The sequence below is a fragment of the Gobio gobio genome, assembly GCF_949357685.1.
Source record: "Gobio gobio genome assembly, chromosome: 14".
NCBI classification, from domain to species: domain Eukaryota; kingdom Metazoa; phylum Chordata; class Actinopteri; order Cypriniformes; family Gobionidae; genus Gobio; species Gobio gobio.
Window position 1 is genome coordinate 3,212,420 of NC_137107.1, and position 14,714 is coordinate 3,227,133.

At 37.5% G+C, this 14,714-nt stretch overlaps 1 long non-coding RNA gene across 1 annotated transcript; it reads left to right on the forward strand.

Moving 5' to 3' along the window:
- The first annotated feature begins 1,783 nt into the window (after positions 1–1,783).
- LOC307136897 lies at positions 1,784–13,612 on the forward strand. Its single transcript, XR_013817852.1, has 3 exons — positions 1,784–1,928; positions 5,381–5,958; positions 12,973–13,612. It is a non-coding gene; the product is annotated as an uncharacterized lncRNA (long non-coding RNA).
- The last annotated feature ends 1,102 nt before the right edge of the window (positions 13,613–14,714 follow it).

Genomic DNA, 14,714 nt, shown 5'->3' on the forward strand with positions numbered 1-14,714 from the left:
ATTTTGCTGTTTTATTCTTTTAAAGGAGCTGTATGTAGGACTGTGGCCAAAACTGGTACTGCAATCACTTTCAAATTACTGTTGAGGGGTGTCTCCCCTCTCCCCCTCCCCCTGACTCGAGGTTGCCAGATAGGCTGCAGATCCTGCAGGAACGTAGGCTGCTACGAGGAGCTTTCAATGGCAAGTGACGAGTCGTACACAGTAAGTTTTTTTTCTTTCTGTTAATTATGTTTATGCTTCAAGAGCGATGTTTTGTGAAGTAATTATGAATCGCAAAAATTTACTAATGGCGATTAGCCAAATATAATCGTAAACGCCCGTATGTGACAGTACATTCCCACATGAAAAAATACTATAGTATATTATAGTAAAATTACAGCAAAGCTAAATAACATTAGCAATGGTCATACAGGTCAACTTGCAGCATGTTTTGTCCACTATATATGCGAAGAACGAATTAGGAATAATTTTTACTGAGCGTTAGGCTACTGTCTCAAATACGTTTTCACATTGCCATAATAGGCGTGCTAATGTTGTTTTCCTCAGCGTCCCAGCATAATGACAGAGAAACGGGCTCTGATAATGCATTACTAATGTTAGCAATGACGACTTGCCGTTTTTATTTAACAAACAATTCCTTAACGTTACCTTTTCAATTCAATGACCCACCTCCTCCATCTGCGCTAACCTAACGTTACTTTGCACGAACATGCATAACTTTGTTCGACTGTCATGAATATTTGAAATGTCCATTTACATTAAGTACAAGTTAGCCAAACATAGATGAACCTTACCTGTCCAGGAGAAAATTAGCAACGTTGGCATCAGTCTTCAAATTATTCTCCGTTTTCAGCCGTCTCCATCTTTCAAAGGCATCTCTTATACAAATCCTTGTTTTATTTCGGACACTGCCACGACGTTTTTCTGATTCATAACGAGGTCGTTTAGGTTTCATAAAGTTAGACATTGTTTATCCAAAAAGTTTGTAGCTGCAGCTGTGGTAACTAGAGCAGAGCTGGCAACCCGAATGCAGAAACACTACTGACTTTGTGATTGGTAGATAGGCGGAGGGTGGCGCTTCAGGCCAAAACACAACATGTCAACATCAACATCAGTTGAGGGCTGCAACTTCACTTTTAAAATGACAATATCTTGGCCGGACAACCGTTGTCAGTGATATAAGTATTTGAAATTAACATGATTTCTTAATGTCTAGTGACATATCAGGGCCATTTTATGATTAATTGAAATACATTTCTTACATACAGTTCCTTTAATATATACTTTTCCTTTTCTTCTTTTTTTATCTCCCCCTTAGTGTGTATATTTATGTGATTTGTCTCTTACTTTGTATAAGCAGCTTTGTTCTTAATAAAAATAAAAAACCTCCTGTTTCAGAAGCCACTTTAAGCCAGTTAAATAAGGACAGTAGCCACCTTGTCAGAACAGACCTATGAAAATGAAAGTATTCTGTCGTAAGAATCTGCTTTATAATGTGACCAACCTTGTGACCTCCTCTTTGCATCCTGTTTAAATGGACACAATCTTCATACAATGTGAATTGAAATGTAAATTGTACGAGCAGTGGTGGGCAGATTTAGTGAAAACAGCCTTTGGCTATTTGGATTTAGTGTAAATAGACACTAAGCACTAGACACGTCTTTTTCTAGGAGTATGAAAATATCATAAATGAAAAGTCCCAACAAGTATTACACATAGCGGGAAAACCGGTTAAACAAGCAGGATCATTGATATTTTTAGTACACAAAGATAGTTCTGGTTCACAACATCCCCAGGTTAAAAACACATCCCAAGGCATTGTGTCTGCTCATAATTGTGTGGAAAGACGCCTCTATACTGCTCTGTACTGCTTGAAGGAATCATACAAAGACAATACTTCAGAACAGACAAGAAGAGCAAAAACAAGAGTAAGTAAAACAGAACCAAGAATTTTAGTATAAAAATACATTTTGATATTCGGATCTGATATTCAATGAATTATTAACAGCTGATTTTACTTAAGTTTATGCTCTTGACATGGTTGTAGTTTCTCACTGTAATGTTGCTGTTGTAATGTATTTATTTTTCATTGAATCATTTTCTTACAAAGACTGTTCTTATGTATTTGGGTTGACATTTTCACTGTCACGCAATATAAAAAAATATATAAATAATATTGTCATCATTTAAAATGCAGTAAATGGTTAAACATTTCTTTATCTTGTTGATTTTTTGTCTTGATCTAAAAACTTTAGATTTGTTACATTTTTAGCCAAATCTCAAAATTGTCCTCTGGTGTGATGGTCTCTAAGCATAGTTCAATTAATTACAACTTTTTTAAATTAAGAAAAGCATAACATTGTTAATAAATAGCTCAAGCATAATTTTACAAGTGTCTATTTTAGTAAATGGCAAACTTTTTTTTCATCCATATATTTCTAAAAGTATCTTGATACATTTTGTCCTAGTAAACCATGTCCTCCGGTATGACACCATATCCTGATTTTAAATCTGGCGATTTCAGTTGAATTAGTTAAAGGACCCCATTCAGGGTCAAATTCCTGAAGCACCCTGAGAAACCCATGACATGTGCACACTGTTAGTTTTTGTCTAAGAAATTTTTGGAACCACTGTAAAAGTGTTAAGTTTTGTTGTCCTTTGGAGTGATACCTCTAATTTTTTATTAAATATGTATATTAAACTACATAATCATGGAAAATTATACAGATCTGTCTTGCTAACTGCTAATGCTAATTAGCTATAAACAGCAAGTTCATTATCTGACTCAAAAAGCTGAAACAGAAACCAAAGATGTCACACAAGAGGACAAGGCCTCTTTAAAAAGCGTTTTAAATCATTAAATAAGATTTACTCAACTCCCTTCTGATCTTTTTTCAGTGTTCTTAAATGCAATAATTTGTAATAAATAAACTGTTTTGCAGAAAATTTGTACTGTAATAAAGTATAAAATGTGATATTCTTTGTTTCTGAGACAGAAGGAATTGTGGGAGGGAGAGGACAGAAGTATAGAGAGATAGAGCTAATATGAACAGTGGTTCACGCAGAAGGGAGGAGATCCTAAGAGATTGATGCAAAGTAAATAAGGATCGAAATTATGCCTTTAACTCTGTCTTCTTTGCCGCATTCAAACACATTATTGTAATACCCCTCACTTTCTTTAATGCAATAACTACCATTTCTGTCCTTTAGTGTGATATATATTGTCCTCTGGTGACACATAAAAGAGGAAATGATGTTTAATAATAAATCAGATGTTAAATTAAAAAAAAAAAAGTTAATAAATAGCGTTAAAATTATTTTATTATCCATTTGGTGAGAATGTAATGTTAAAATACAGAAACAGAGTTTGGGTTAAAACTGCGATTAAAGTAATTCATAAAATGATGCGTGCAATAAGAACGTTTCATACAATTATAAATGCTGGAGTAATGTAGCTATACTGAATTTGTCATTTGTTTATGAGTATAGAGTTTGTACATTACCTGTATTTATGTTAAGGGGGTGTAATGTGATACTTTAATGTTATTTGATATACTTACCTCTGGTAAGAGTGAGTGTTAAACATGTTTAAGTTTATTGTGTTATAGTGTGTATGGGTTTAGAGGTTAAGAAGGTAACCTCTGTTAAAGATAGTGTGTCCAGTCACTTTGAGGCATTATTTTGATAGCCTGGCTCCGCCCTCCTACGTACTTCCGCTCAATTTTAATTTTCCTTCAGTAGTCCGTCTGGGATTGCGGTATATTTAAACTATACATTTTAGCCGGTCCAATCAGCGAACAGAGGGCGTGGCTGAGAGCGATGATGTTGATGTCGTGCGCTAGTTTGAGTTGTAGTTCAGTAATGGTGGCGGAGAAAGATGCGAGTGAAGCCGTTCGGTCCGTTGTGGCACCGCTGCCGAATATCCAGAAGTTAAAGGGGTGATGAACTGAGAAATCAACTTTCCCTTGAGCTTTTGATATATAAAAGGTTGTGGTAATATAAGAATATCCTGTAAGTTTCAGAGCTGAAAACTTCCCTGTTAGTCAAAGAAAAGCTTTTATTGACACCAGGCCCAGAAAATGAGAGATCTCAGTATATGCGGATCTCTTACATAATAGGACCTAGACTCCGCCTCTACAGATAAATATGCTTTTGTAGCCCTGCCCACCGACTCGTGAGCTAAGGATTGTCCCTGCACAAGCTTCCTTCTGAACACACACTTATGTGAGTAGGCTAAAACATGTTTTTTTATATGTGTTAGTTTTGCATAACATTACAGATCGTTTGACATCTATTGATTACATACCCTAGACTGCTGTCACAGGGTGGAGAAGGTGTTGTTGAATTGGTTCACTCGTGATCGGCTTGTAACGTTATGAGCCAGGCGCGAGTGTGTGTGTCTCCGCGTCTGCGCGCGTGTGTGTCTCTCCGCGTCTGCACGTCGCGAATGAGTGAATGAGTGTGTGTGTGTGTCCGTGCGAGTGAGTGTGTGTCCGCCTGCCCGCGCGAGTGAGTGAGTGTGTGTATGTCCGCGAGAGTGTGTGTGTGTGATGTAATCATTGTGTTTGTTTGATATTTTGCGAGTTCTCTGAGCATTTCCCCAGACGATTCCTGGGACTGACGGTAGCTGAAGCTCATTAAATATGCAAATCTTATCCAATCCAAGCGTGGGCGTTAACTTCAAAGTCTTCAGTGCGGCACGCCCATCAAAACCGAGCATTTTTCAGAGAGCCTCAAAACCAAGGCAGAAAATAGCCTATTACTTATTCATTATGATGTTTTTGAATGCAACACACACACACAAACGTCACAAGTTGACCTCAGACAACAGTATAAAAAAATAAAAAAGGCAGTTCATGACCCTTTTAATGCCGGAACAAGAACAATCTTTGCTGAGTTTTGTTGGTGGCCATGATGTTGTGGCCCTCCTCCCTGGTAAAAGTTTGATTTTCCAGCTCGCTCCGTTAGTGGTGATATGTCACGACCAAACGTTAGCGATTGGTTATGGCAGATCCAATAGCTTTAAATTTCAACACAGTACCCGCCTTCAATGAAGTAAACGCTTGTCAATGGAGAGTGGCCAGACTCTCTGTACAAAAGATATGTACGACAGTCTGATAGGACCAGCCTATTATTTTGATACTGGGTTAAGAATCCTAACACTAGTAGAGTGAAAAGGGCGTTCAGTATGTAATGAGTGAGTTCTGGTGTACACAATATGGAGAGTGTGCCCGATCTAATCTGCCTTTTTCATATTTCATACAGAAATAAATGTGTTGCACCAACACCCGTTCTTAAAAAGGGTAACATATGTAAATGTAATGTCTGTTCTTTACTTGTAGGATATGAAATAATTTAGATATTTTCTTGTTCATTGAAGGGGACCTGTCCATCTTTAAACATCTCGAGGGAAGCAGTCAAACATCATCAGTCAAGCTGATTGTGTGAAAGTGTGAGCCTCAGAAGATGCCTGGAACGCAAGCATTTTTTAAAACATTTAAAACTGGACTGGCCAAATCTGCTGTTTTCACCTCTCTTTCAATGAGTCTTTTGTTAGTTCCATTGGAAGGGCTGTTTGATGGCCATTTTACATGCCCATGCAAAGTTGAGCTGAATGCAAAAGTATCAAACTGTACCTTTGCTGCACCTTTTCTTTTCTCTTTTGCTTTAATGTTTTTAGTTTTACAGCCAGTTAAACCCATACCTAAAGATCAACTTTGCAATTACTTTGCAAATCTTTTCAAAGATTTCATACTTTGCCTGATTCCACCTATTGTGTGGATCATTCTTCTGCTCCTTGATGGTAATTATATTGCCTGTCGGGACACAGACTGGGATGGCATGTATGTTTCTGAGGATGAGCATCATGTGAAATGGTGTAAACCCACTGAATCAATCCCAGGAAGAAATGAGACTGAACTACGAGATCTGACTTTGAGCTTTGTTGCCAGTTCACAGGTATGGCTTATGGATTTTTTTTAATTCAGCGATGTTGTAGGTCATGTTAAAAATCATAAGACAAAGACCTTTTCAAAAAGATAAATAAGTAAATTATTATTATTATTTATAATTTTAATTTTATTTTTTGTTCAGGGGGGGGGGGGGGGGGGTAATGCTATTTCATGCATTCTGAGTTTTTTACACTATTAAAGACTTGGATTCCCATGCTAAACATGGCAAAAGTTTAAAAAAATAAGTTGGTTGTCTGATGGAGTTTTTCTGTACCAAAAATACTCCTTCTGGTTTCTCACAACTAAATGATTTGAGCTAAATTAATTATTTCATATTACACCTAGGGGACGAGTCTGACGTGCAAAACCGTTCTCCTTGCTACTGCTAAGTCACATGCAGTAGTCCATAAATCAAATCATGTCCTCATAAACGATGAGTAAATTCACACAAATGTTGTAAAACTCGCACATGATATGGTGTTCTAAAAAAAAAAAAAACGTTTTCCCCATTCCCCATTACACAAGCCGCTAAGCAAATACAGTTACAGTTACAGTACACACCACATGGAGACGTCCAGCTGTAGTCGTTGTTGCTGCTGCTCCCGTTCAGTTTCAGCCTCTGGATCTGATTCTGGATCAAATATGTATGGCTGAATCTGATTGATAGCCATCGTTTATTTAGGATAACGTTTTTTCCACGTTTCAGGATGTCACAGCTTTCAGATGCTCTCAACGCAATAGCTGCGCGCCCTCGTCATTCTTTAGCTCCGTCCACACAATACGCCTCCAGTCGCTCGGTTTTATTCAGAAAGACTTGGTACAGCGTATCTTTCTTTTATAAATACGATAAAACTAAAGACTTTTTGGAGATATTTGGACACTAAATTTTTCAACTAAACATCGAAATACATCTAAATAATAAACTAAATTAACCATTTAAACTAAATTACTGATCAAATTATTGATCTAAAGCCCACACTGTCACTGTATGATACTTGAAATTTTTCCAGAATGGCTATACAGCTGAATAAAATTATGCTGCATTATTTTCCTGTTTAACACTGTAAAGCTGCTTTGAAACAATCTACATTGTTAAAAGCGCTATATAAATAAAGTTGAAGTGAAGTGAAGTGAAGATATGAAGGATGCAATACTACTCTATAGGCACTCAAGATTGACATAAGATTGACATGAGATGGACAGAAACTGTGTGTGATAGCCCCTTTTAAGGTTGTTATACAGTGGCAACATTCAATGTGATCTTATTAGTATGAGTAGTTCCTGAAGACTGACTAACATGAGTATTTATGGCTTCACATGGGTTTACAAATAATTATTTAATATATTTTAGGTCTGACATTTAAAGTAAAACCTTGTAACCTGTAATTATATTCTAGCAGACATTTTGAGTTTTGTGGTTAAACAACACACAATATATGCTGCCCAGCTTCATAAAGATGCAAGGCTGGACTTGGGGCTAATTTTGATTTGATTTATTAGACAACATAATAGTGAAAATACACTCATTTGTAAGGGATAGCACAATAACGTTTAAACAAAACTTGTTTCCATTGTGGTCCTTGCTGTAGAGCACAACTTCACTCCTGGTGACAGGTTATAAAGAAATTGCACACTATTATGATTACAACACAACATTACAAACACACATTTCCAAAATGTATATCACGATTAATCAATTAATCGTCCACCCAAATTCATCATTAATGCAACCTATCTAATAGACAACTTTTAACTTTCATACTAAATCCAACCATATTTGACATACTCTTCACATCTAGAGGCAACTTACTCAACTCTTGGGCCCCTGAGTATTCAAAAGTCCTACGACCGGACATGTCATAAATGACATAATGTGATATCCATTAGACTCTGCCAAGTATTATAACAATGTTTCTCACACACCCTAGAACAATACATATTAAAGTATGTAGGAGCTCTTTTATTAATTATTTTCACAATTCACTTGTGTGAGTGCCCGTGATCACCACCAGACTGTACTCCAACCCGGAATGTCATTCTATCATAGACTACATTACCCATAATCCTTTGCCCGGACTCATTAGCACTCACTGTTTACACTCATTACCCCATTACCCCAGCCTATATAAACCATGTTCACTCTGTCATTCACTGCGAAGTCTTGTTTGTTGTAAACTGCATTTCTGAGCGTTTTCCCTGGTTTCATGTCTCTGGTTTTGGATTTCTTGCCTGTTCCGTGGATTACCTCCTCTCTCCTGTCTTGTTTGCTGTATTGGACTGATTACCTGTTATGACCTCTTGCCTGTTTGTTGACTACAAGTAGTGATGGCCAAATGAAGCGTTTCGAAGCATTATTGCTTTCTGATACAATTGTGTCGAAAATGGTTCATTACTCGAAGCTTCATTCAGTTAGAAATTGCAGCACCATCTCCTGGTGAAGTAAATGTAATGCAACAAAGCTGACAACCATAAAATGCAAGAAGGCTTATATGTTAACGCCCCGTTTATTACGTGTTTACCGAGGCGATCAAAGCTGAAACAGTGTTAGTGCTGTGAAACTCATTTATGTAGGTGAATTTTACAGATACTGATGAATTTCATGTGTTCACCTTGATAATAAAACATTAAGCATGATGTGTGTGTGTGTGTGTGTGTGTGTGTGTGTGTGTGTGTGTGTGTGTGTGTGTGTGTGTGTGTGTGTGTGTGTGTGTGTGTGTGTGTGTGTGTGTAATTATTTCTTTAGACAAGGACAGAAGATCAGACCAGCTTAAAAAAAAGTTGGAAACCAGAAATTCTAATGGTTTCTATTAAAATAGAACTCAGAACTCAGTATAACTTGTTAACTTGTGGGACTGATATTTTTGTATGTTGAAAAGGACGTGCTTGTGTAACTGGTTGTACTTGTATAATGTAGCAGAGGATTTTTGAAGTTTCTGTCTTTGATGCGTGTTTTTATGTAACAATGTTCATATGTTCTCTAATTAATAATAATAATAAAAAAATTATTTAAAAATGTGGCACAGGGTGACACTGAAATAAACTCAATCCACTCTCCTCAACAATAACGCCAATCCAAACACTACTACTACAACCCACGGTGTTGCCATGGTTTGGCTTCACTTTTATAAGAAATTCAGCCGCCAGGGTTCAAACCTGTCAACACTGGATTGGGCTGTCAAAGCAGTCAGGTGGTTCACTACAGGAATAAACCAGTGTGTTTGCTTCAGAAGTCTTTTTCACGTGACTAGTGACCAAGGGGCGAAATTGTCAATCACACATTGGGGGGGACAGCTGTGGGACTTTTTGTGGTGGCGCATGCACACATTTTTTTAATCAAAATAAAATAAAAGTCAGAGTTTGAATGTTTGTAATTGTGTAACACAACAAGGAATTTCCTTACATCTGATCGTCAAACCAACGTAGCGCCAACGTTCGGGAATCCATGAAATGCACACTTAAGCCCCTTTTTGAGCACTACGCCGAGACCTAAAGCACGATCAATGTAGAATTCAACAGCTGAGATACGCGCGTCTTCCTCTGATTGTAAACAAATCGCTTCTGGGTCATGTGTCCGAGCGCCGGATCTGCTCATATTCTCACGCATGCGTCGTGGAGACACACACGGAAGACAAGAACAAGTTGGATAAAGGTGTTATTTTGATTTTTTTTTGCGCACAAAAACTATTGTCGTCGCATCGTAAAATTATTGTAGAGTCACTGTGGTGAGATGGACTTTGTAACAACGTTTTTAGTGCCTTTTATGGGTCTTGTGAGTGTAAATGTACTGAATACCAATGGAGGCCTATCTGAAGCCTTTCTCAGCATCAGCTTTACACTAAAATATCTTCATTTGTGTCTGAAGATGAACGGAGGTCTGACGGGTGTCCAACCACATGAGGGTGAGGAATTAATGACAGAATTTTCATTTTTGGGTGAACTAACCCTTTAAATGGGATCAATAAATTAAATTAGAAGACAACACTGGCTGTTACCAGTCAAATTAAATAATTTACAACTTAAAAATTACAACTGCATTAAATAATGTTATGAGATTGTTTTAAATATTTTTTGAATATACAAATAAGAAATGTTGGAAAGATGAAACTAGACCACCAGTAGGTGGCAGCAGGTGACCGTCTTAATGAGTGAATCATTGAGTCGATTCGTTCAAACGCTGATTCATTCAAGAATTAGGCAGTCGTTTACGAATAGTTCATTGAATCTTTGATTCTATCGATTCATTCAAACGCTGAATCATTCACTAACACGCTGTTGCTGTGACACGCGTTCTGCTGTGATCTTTTGGAACTATTTTCGCTGCTGAAATAGAACAAAAACACTCTATATTGCATCAAAATCCGAGTGACGTAATGTTAATAATTGTTTATGGAACTGTCATTTGAAATCAGTGTCATTTTCAGTCGTGATGTTATTCAGGAAAACAGCACTCTTGGTAATGTGACGTTGCAACTGTATCATGTTATAAATATAAATAAACTCCGCATTTCTACATGTTTACTGCAGTGTGTTAACTGAGTTTCTCTCTGTGAGCGGTCCACATTTGTTTCGATTTCTACTCGAGAGGCTGCGCGAGCGTCAACAGTGCAACGTTACCATCAATTCATTATACATTATTATCATTCACTGTCAATCGCCACTTACAGTAATGAATGCAGAATCATTCTTGCATTTGGGTGATTCCCTAGTTATTTTTGTTAATGGTGTTTTATCAGGCTACTTGTCCGTCGGGCAAGTAAAATTCTCTTTCACTTGCCCCTTCAAAAAATCCCATGAATTTTTCACCCTTTGAACTGTCCCAATTAAATAAGAGTCCAACCGGGCTATGACCATACTTGAAAAACCCACAACACTTAATTTGGCTAGAGCAGTATTGAATGGTTCACTGTGCCAAAAGCTTTTTGAAGATCCAAGGGTACCATTCCACACATTTTTATTTTGTCACTTATTGAGCAGTAGGCTAGCTGGAGCCATTTACCTCCAGTCTTTCTGCTGAGCTAGGCTAGCGGTGGGTGCGTCAGACAGAGTTATGGCACGCACAGAGATGAGAATGGGATGTATGGACTTATCTAAAGCAAGGAAAACACCAAACCGACGCCGACCAACTAGTGGATACGAAAGCAGACTGCGAAGTTGGCTCACGTCTGCAGCATCTGGGTCCAAAGTTGCCTTGACACACCAAGCAGACGCTCGACATCCGACGGCCTAGTAGCACGTCCGTTCTGTGCCTGCGTAAGAGTAAATAGCTTTCCGTACCAGCTGGTGGCAGTCGTCTGTTTCTCGTTATTCAAATCGGGAAACCAGAAGAGCTACAGGGATATAAACAAAACATCTCATAATCTCGCTCACCACAGACGGTCACTTCTGTTTTTTTTCTTGTGCACTGATTCGCTTGCTGAACAGCCAATCAGAATGATCAGATGGCCCGACTGACCAACAAGCGCCGACACCGATTCAACATGTCGAATCAGCTGAAAAATAGCCGACGAGGACCAACATCAGCCAACGGTGCGGAACACACCGAGAAAACTCGGGGATGCGGTGAATAAACTAGAGTCCCAAAAAGTCAGTGTGTTCCTTTAAATAAAGTAAAGTAGTTTCTACTCTAAATTTTCGAAGAATCGAGACTGGATGGTAATTATCGGGATCATATCGATTACCTTTCTTGTACAATTGAATGATCTTTGCTATTTTCATGTCAGATGGGACAATACTCCTTTCTAGAGAAAGATTCACAATAAATGCATTAATTGGAGCATATCTGCAGCATCTTTTAAAAATCTCGCTGTAATACCATCTAGCCCAGTTGACATGGACACCTGAAGTTCTTCTAACATTTTAATAATTTCCTCTAATGCAACTTTAGTAAAAACAAAAGAGTTAGACAATATCCCTTAAAAAAAAGAAATCTCTTTAAACAAAATCTATTCCATAAAATCCCCTAGACAAAGGGAGTTTATGCAATAAGCTCTTTGTAATTGTTGAAAAGAAAAGATAAAATGTATTAGCAACTTTACTTTTATCAAATTCAATCTTACCATCAACACCTAATTTTGAACCTTCAATTTACCAATCGATTGAAACCTATTCAGCACTTTCCAAAAAGATTTTGTATCTTCCTTATTAATCTGAATTCGTTCTTTTATAAAATTACTTTTAGCCACCTTTTATAGTAACAACGGTAATTATTACATTTATAAAATTCTTTAATTCTAAGCTATTATTCTGAAGTTTTACCATCTCAATTATTTACAATAATGCATGGACCTAATTTGACATAATGATTTTATCGCTATTAATCGCATTAGACATGAAAGTCTTTGTTTACATAATATACATATATACATTATACATTATACACACACACACACACACACACACACACACACACACACACACAATTAATAGATATATATAGAATAACTATGAATATGAAATCGCCCTGTATCGAGACATTTAACTCTACATTGCTTCACTGGTTATCCATTTGTTAAGTCGTGACGTAAGGAACGCTGTTTCTGGGTCCAAGCCTCAACTCGTTTCACTTGAGAATGCCATCGACGGCCGTTTATGAGCACTATTTATTCATATTAAACATCAAACATTTTAAAAAGTTAAACATTTTAAATACTTACAGTCTACACAACAGTCTCTGTGCACACAGTGTCGCAAACATTCATATTTTAACGATTTATAAAAGATGAATCACTGTCTAGCCGTCTGGAATTTTGGTATAGAGATAAAGGTTATGATTATATATTTTTTGTAGTATTACACCACATTGTGTATGTACGTATACAGCACCATTTGTTGTTTTTCTTGTGGTATGAGATAGAGCGTTTGAACCCGGAAGCGCTGCCGTGTGATGTCAAGACTTAACAACCGGATAATATCCCTGTAAAAAGTGGTCACTTTGGATAAAAGTATCTTCTGAATGTCAGCCGACTATAAAATTGATGTTAAAATTGGATCATTTACTGACTGATTGTTTTTATTTCCCCAGGAAAATGGTTGTGTTGTGTTTTTGGTTTTAAGCTCTGTTTTGATAGTCACTGCAATCCTCAATGGCTGCCTTTGCTGCAGCTGCTGCTGCCACCGCCGCTGCAGCCGCCGCTGCTGCCGCCGCTACTGCTGCCACTGCTGTTTCCACCGCTGCTTCAGTGATGGACAAACAATTGAACTGACTGAGGATCAAGAGTAAACTTCTTCCAAAGAACAAGACACCACTCAAAGTTTCAAAATTATAACCTTTAATGTACATGCATTTAGGCTCACATGATTGTTCATTCTTTTTTTTTTTCTTGCATGTTTTTCTGTATTTTTTTAAGTAATCTTTTAGTGGTCTTTTGAAAATTTAAGACGATAAAGCAGTGGTGCATGCATACATAGGCTGATTTGGATGTACACAAATACAGTGTCTTTACAATGTACCCCAATATTTTGAATATTCCCTGTGTTTAGTGCTCTTGTCCATGTCTTAATCACTGAGATTTGTACTTGATAAATTGTACAAAAAAGATACATCTGGTTTGCTTGTAGTCTCTTGAAATAACTATATATTCAATTAAAATGGCTCTCCCTGCTGCATTAATTTGAATGTATAATTAAATGTATGTTATTTTAATAAATAATTAAACACACACACACACACACATTCAGTATCATCTATTTTAAAGCATTTTAGTTTTGAATAACTGCAACCCTTACATTTCTTGCTGAAGCGTTTCCTATTACTTGTTTCCAGTTTTGGCGTTTAACAGGAATGAATAATACACATACAACTGTTCAAAAGAGAAAAGAAAACCAAGAATGAGAGTAAGTAGAAACATGATATCCACATTTTTTTTGTCAGTGGTACAGTTTGTGTTTCTGTGTATGCGCTGTATAAATTAATTGAGTTCCCTTTCAGTCGGTCATGTTCGACGTACATCAGAAGTGAAATGACGAATTGGGATATCTCATGAGAGATATTAGGATTCGATTAGGAGCCTGTGTTGCTGTGTCTCTGGAGAATGTGACTTCAAGAGAGTTTCTTCGTGTTGCATTTGCTGCATCTCGTGTTTGTGCGTTCAGCACGCAGAGGCAGCATTTGTGGATAGTTTATGTTCTCACTATGGGAACATGACTATAGCGGTGTTGCAGCCCAGGCTTGCCTACCTCGGTTCTCGAGGCCAAGCACCCGCCCCTATGCCCTGGTCTAATGCTCCCTCTTGTTTACACCAGGGGAGAGTTACTTCGGCAAATAGGCTGGGGGGACCTATGGTTTACATTTAGGGCTTAGAGTAATGTTGCCTGAGCCAGATCCCAAATTGGCAGCTATATGCTTTCCCGAGGAACCATGGTTCCACCCGAAAGACTCAGGAGGCGAGAAAAACATTTGTATAGGATTTATTTACAGTTTGTATACAATGAGTATCGAATAGATGAAATGCTAAAGTTCTTTGGCCCATCCATAGTCCACATCCGGAGGGTGGCGGATGTTTGCAGTTCCTGCCTGAAGATGAAGGCAGGAGCGGAGCCTGCCCCTAAAAGAACTGATAAATCAAAAGATACCTACCTGTTGGAAGATTCTTTGGATAAAGTACCTAAAATATTTGCAAGGAAAATAGATTATATTATTAGAATATGGACATTGAACATGCAATAGATATGGATATTGACATGTTAAATCAATAAACAGAAATAATTGTTAGGCTACTGCCTAAAGTATGGGAAGGAAGCCGTGAAGGCAGAGTGAAATATCTG